This window comes from Microchirus variegatus (genome assembly GCF_963457635.1).
Source record: "Microchirus variegatus genome assembly, chromosome: 1".
In the NCBI taxonomy this organism is placed as follows: Eukaryota; Metazoa; Chordata; class Actinopteri; order Pleuronectiformes; family Soleidae; genus Microchirus; species Microchirus variegatus.
The window spans coordinates 18,664,684-18,671,084 of NC_139802.1; positions in this window are offsets into that span (position 1 = coordinate 18,664,684).

A 6,401-nucleotide genomic window follows, 5' to 3' on the forward strand; every position below is an offset into this window, starting at 1 on the left:
AAACCCATGGCTCTGGCTTCCTAAATGTCAAAGGAAACATAAAATTACTATAGCGACACAGATGGCAAAGATGATCATAAAACTGCATAGGACTGAACTCCTTAAAATGTGTGACTTTCCAGATGGTACACAGAGCTGCACAAAATCCAGGGAGGACAATCGACCAAAATGGAAAAGAGTGTGGGATCAAGTACATGTGTGGAACGCTAAAACCGACACTAAAAAGGAACCAAAGGGCATGTACATGTGAGCCAAATTGCATGAAACCCTTTGCCATCTTTTGTTCTGACCCTCCTTGAGTTTCATGATATATACATTGCAAACTCCAAGATAAGGTCAAGTTTGGACTGAGTGTCAATCTGTCGCCTCAAATGGGCACAAGATATTGGACTAGCTTCATGCAGCCGACTTCCTGGAAGTTGGAAGCCTTCCCAACTCTGTGCTTACATGGAACATGGTAAGACTGGAGGGGCCCTGATGGTGTCCAAGGCTTCTGGGATCAAACTTTATCCAAAGTGAGCCTGTCTGCACCCCAGGGCCCAGTCTCAACCGGTTCAAATGCCGGTTGAGAGTGCGTGTGATGTCCTGTTCTATTGTAGGTGTAATGTGTGTTACGGCCTTATTGTTCTGTTCTGTTCTGTATGTTTGAATGTAGGAAGCAGCACTATTGGCTATGGGTGTGACTTTGGTTTGATTCGAGACAGATAAAAATATTGAAAAGCAAGTGAAACAGTTCAGTAGAATGGACCGAAACAATGCTCTAAAACAATGGGTCTTTTTTCCTGGTAGACTTTTGGACAAGACACAAAAGGAAGAACACAGGTGTAAATAGTCAAATAAACGTCAGGTGGGTCTGTAAATTCTCCAAAGGGTGGCGTTCACATATAACAAACACAGCAGGACATTGTCTGGGTGAGATGCATTCACAAAGGAAGGTGGGTCTGGATCCCAGCAATCACACATTCATTCACTGGATCCTGTGGAGTTTCTCCTGCTGCATTCTCACATAAGATCACTCCGATATTAACTAGAGATTATACTAGGGATTTGGGAGGAGAATATCGAGAAAATCTATGGTGCAAATGTTATGGACATTCACACAAACAGCCACCTAAACACAGAAACCAGAGTTCCGTGTGTGTCTGCAAGCAGCTTTAGAGTTCTATGAGCTTTCAGTGAGCTCTAAGTCTTTAGTGGATCCTTAAATGAATGTCAATAGTGTGCCCGTCCAATCTGTGCAATTGTCCAGCGTGATTCTTGTTTATCTGAAACTGTCCATGACTGTTTGTGAGAACTGGCTGCTGAGGTGAGGAGGAGGAGATTGATTATTAGGTTTTCAGACACTTATATCAAGGATGGAGTTCGATTGCATTTTCTGGGGCTATAGATTATGTCCCATGGAATCCATCCAACTTCTACCACTTTATCCCCCATGTGAGGGTGGGCGCTGGTGCCAATGCCAGCTGACATAGGGCAAAAGGCGGGGTTCAACCTGGACAAGTGGCTAGTCACTCACAGGGCCACAGAGACAAAACAACCATCAACTCTCACACTCACACCTACAGTCAATTTAGAGAGTCCAATTTGCCTAATGTCCACATCTGCATGTTTTGGACAGTGGTAGAACACACAGGGTGCCTCAAAGAACATATGATTTTTATATTATATTAGTGATCTGACCACAGTAGTGGGTTATTTTTTAAAACAGCTGATGCATTGACAGTGTGGAAAACTGAGCATCTTTGACAAAGGCTTTCTCTAATTTATTTGCTCTTACAAGCGTTGTTTGTATATTTTGCACTGCACTGATTATTCACTTATTTTTAAACATTTCCGTTTGTTCACCTGGATATCAATGTATATCATATCTCATTGGAAAGAACGACATGCATGGATAGTGAGACGCTTTACATTGACGTCACATTCAAACACTATTTAAAATAAATCCCCACTTATAGCTGTACAGTACATCTAATGAGTACATGCTGCACTGGCTAGTGTTAGCCAGTGTTTCATACCATGTTGCCTTATCCTGCATCAATGATCCACATTAAAATCTTCATAAACTATGAGTCAACGGCTTCATGTGTAGTATTGCTGTTATGGTAACACAACAGAGTTGGACTAACTGCCCCAGACATCAGCTACCTAACGGGCCCAGCGGCAGCACAGCCAACTGACGTTAGCTCAACGTTATACCCGCGGCTAGCTCGTTGTCCATTGATTGGATCCGTGTTAGCTTCCTGACTCACTGGCGTTCACTTGCTTTCCATTCTTTGGCCGCTAATTCAGCCGAGAATACCCTCCACATGGACACTTTCTGCCACGTAAAAGAGCAGCTGAATCATCCGGACACTTATAGCTACTGCTGTTGTGGACACCACGCAGCTAGCCGCGGCTAGCACTTAGCACGCTAAAGTTACTACGACTCCGCTCTCACCTCTCCAGCCACTCTTCGGCAACACATAAAGCCCCGAGTCCGGGCTCCGCCGGGCACTTTGTATTCCTCGGGTGCTGTCAAGCGGAGTTTGTGGCGAATTACGAGAGGAGACGGTGGTGGCAGCGCCTCATCGAAGTGTCCGCGGCACTCACACGGCGCCTGTGCCCGGGGTTCGTCCGTGAAACGAGCACTTGCATCGTTGACAACGGCAAACCTGATCGGAATGCTTGCATTTTCCCAGCAGAAGCGGAGGGGCTGAGATGCTGCGTTCACGTGTTCACACAAGTGTCGACGTTTTCAAACGTAATCAGTTCTTTCTTTTTTTCCCCTTATCCTCATCAGTTGTGCATTAATTTGATCTGTATTGGATTAAATCACTTATGAAATAACTTATATAACTAATAAATTGTTCATGGCTTTAATCTCTCAATTTCATTTACACTCTTTTCCACAATTTATCGTATTTTATATATCTATATATTTTTTTTTTTTTTGAACAGCCCGCAAATAATAATAAACTAATAATCTTTTAAGCTTTGGCGCTAAACTACATTGATTCTCCAGCAAACAGAGAAGAATGGTGAAATGAGGGATATCCAGCGGAAACATGCAACCTTAAGTTTGCTTTTAATGTAGCTGGATTTTACACACTGTACCTTTAAAACTTGTTTGAACAGCACCTTGATCTGCTTATTGTAATTATTGCAAATTGTTCTAATTCATTAGACACTATGGTTTTAACCAGCTATATCAATGAAGCTTTACTTACCTACTTACTCAATAAATAATAATAATGATGTCATCAATCAGCTTTGATCTATTATATATAATGGTAGGGTGAAAACTACTAATTAGAAAGACTGCATTCATTCAAACAGCTGACATAGAAATAAACAGTGATAAACAGAGATACATAGTAAAAACACGTACAGCACATGCCAAATAACATCTATAATGACTGAAATTCCACCATTATCTAGTATAGAACAGAATAGGCTTTATTGTCATTGTAGTTCTACTACAAAACTTTTACACCCAAGAGAACAGCAGCAGTAGAACAAAATTTGATATATACAAAGTTGGAAAAAATAATAACAATACCAAGATAAAATAAAATAGTAGTAATAATAAGTAAAATAGTTGCAAAATACAGATTGTATTCCAATATTTGAAATATTCACAGACCATAGTAGTAAAATAGTGCAATGTAAACAGTGACAACACAGTCGTGCAACAGTGACTATTTACAGTTTACAATTAAAAGCATACTTAAAAATTTTACAGCCATATATCCACCAACAAGCTAAAAATTAATATAAAAAAATATCTGCAGTGTTACTGATGTATAATTGTCAATGTAAAGGTGTAATTGTCAATATTCACAATTTGGGACCTGAGGATTTGGTATTTACGAAGGGCACGTGAAGGCAGCACATGAGCATCACCAGCGGCTCTGACGTCAAACAAAGTCTTTCAATGGGAGAGGATGTGGAGAGCTTTTTATATATATATATATATAAAAGGATTTTGGGAGTAACAATCAAATAGTGTAGCTTTTATCTAATTGATAAGATCGTATGCTTTAGCTGAATGGAGGCGTTTAAATCTGAATTTTGACAAATTAAGTGAAGAAGAGCAGATAATAATGAATTAAAAGGACATGACGCACCGCCTTCTACAGTGTAATAGTATAATAAATTAACTCGCCCACAACAACAACAACAACACATGTCATTATCAGCCTCATCACATCTAATGGACATGCAGATTCATTTGTCCATTGCCAAATTTTGCTGCTGAGTGAGAGGTCTTTTCAATAGAGAGTGTGCAGTGACATCTAGTGACACACATTTGTTATTGCACATTTATTATTATTACTATTATATTATTATTACTATCGTATTATTATTATTATTTGTAATTACTTTAACTGTGAAGTGAAGGTAATAGATGATGCAGCTTTTAATAACGTGTTACACTTCCCAACATTTACATTTATGTGCATTAATATCTCTCCTAAACTTTTTTTCGGGCTCTATAAAATGTATTGGTCTTATTTTTTCTGTTCAGTGTCATGCTGTTACTACATGTCTATGAGAGGGAGAACAAAATGCATTTAAAATAAGTTTCTTTTTTTTTCCTTTAAAAAATATCTATATCTTCAATATAAGAAATAGCATCCCCTTTTAGGTAATCTGAACCCGTGTCAGTGGTGCGAAGACAGAGAGGAGAGCTTTTATTTTGAAATGCGAAAGTAACGAATGTCCATTTATTTATTTATTTATTTATTTATTTATTTATTTATTTATTTATTTATTTATTTATTTATTTATTTATTTATTTATTTATTTATTTATTTATTTATGTGTTTCCTTGTTATTTACCTAGGTTAAATAATGAAGTTACATTAAATAATCTTCTTACCCTTAGAAGGTGAACTTCCGGTAAAGTGTTATGGGAGTTCCGCTACATATGAACATGTGATATTTCATTTGTTATCGCGAGATCTGAGCGCGGGATCTACTCCCCACACAGCGGTTGGTGGAGACCGGACCCAGCGAAGGCAAAGCGGTTCCGCTGCTCCGTGAACCGCAGCTTCTGTGGCTCTAATAGCCCGGTTCGCTCACATACACAGCACTGCCAAGTCCCGACTGAACCGTGGCGTGGAGGCTTTTCACGAGTGAACACGCCCGTGTGTTTTTATCACACAGTCCGCAGCTGTCCCCTCTTCTTGTGTCCTCTGTTTCTTGTGTTCAGCAGCGTCTCAGCAGCAGCAGCAGCAGCTTCAGTGAGCTAACGTCTCAACTGTCTTCAAAGACGACATAACATTGTCCCAGAGAACTGAGGTAAGAGACAGCTCATAAAACACTCTGTTTGTACGTAAATGAGTGAGTATTCTCTCCAGTGTCGAGACACTTTCTGCACACTGACTCTCTGGCTGCGCACACACTCGTTGCTGTTCTGCACAGCAAAGGGGAAAAAAAACGCACGTACATTATCATAAATATTGCGAATAATATCATATATTATGCGTTTTTCACTGATTTCATTGAGTTAGTTGTGTTATAAATATGAGAAAATCACTTGATTGTCGTATTCAGTAATTAAATGAATTGTAAAAAAAATCAAAAAAAAATCACTGCAGCTCAGGAGCTTATCATGGTTAGTTAATCTGGAATTTATAATTATTTTTCATCATTGATTAATTTGTAGATTATTTTCTCTTGTAATAGATTAGTTGTTGAGCCATGAGATGTCAGAAATTAAAGGAAAATTGCTACAACAAACGATTATTTTCATCATCTGTTAATCTCATGGATCGTTTTCACGATTAATTGATGACTTTGTTGCAAAACATGTTAGGAAAAAAGTATTCCTCAAACCTCGAAACGATGATGTTTATGAGGTTGTAATGACTTCTTTGTTATATGGGGCAAATGCATCACAAAATATCCACTTTTAAGGGCTAGTTTTAAATACTAATAGTGATAATAATAATATTTAATGACTCGAATCAAGTTTGGGTAACACGGATCAACATTTTACTATTTTTCTCTGACAATAATGTTGATTATTTTCTCCATTAACCGAGTTCTTGAATGGTCCATAAAGTGTTGAAAAATGTTGATTTGTATTTACCAAACCTGGAAATGATGATGTTCTCAAATGTCTCGTTTTGTCCACAAACCAAAATGAATAAGTTTAAATTATTAATTTGTCACATGGAGCAAAGAAACCAGAAAATATTCACAATTAAGGTGAAAAATCTGATTCAGATCAGAATTTTTTTAATGGACGGGAGGACCAAAGCTGTATGTTCACCCTTTTTTTAGTTATAGCATAGTATAGGTATAGTAATAAAGTAATAATAAGAAGAAGAATCAGTAGAATTTCAATAGGTTCCTCGTCACTTTTGTGTATGAGGTCCCTAATAATATAGCACAAATAAATAGAACCACAG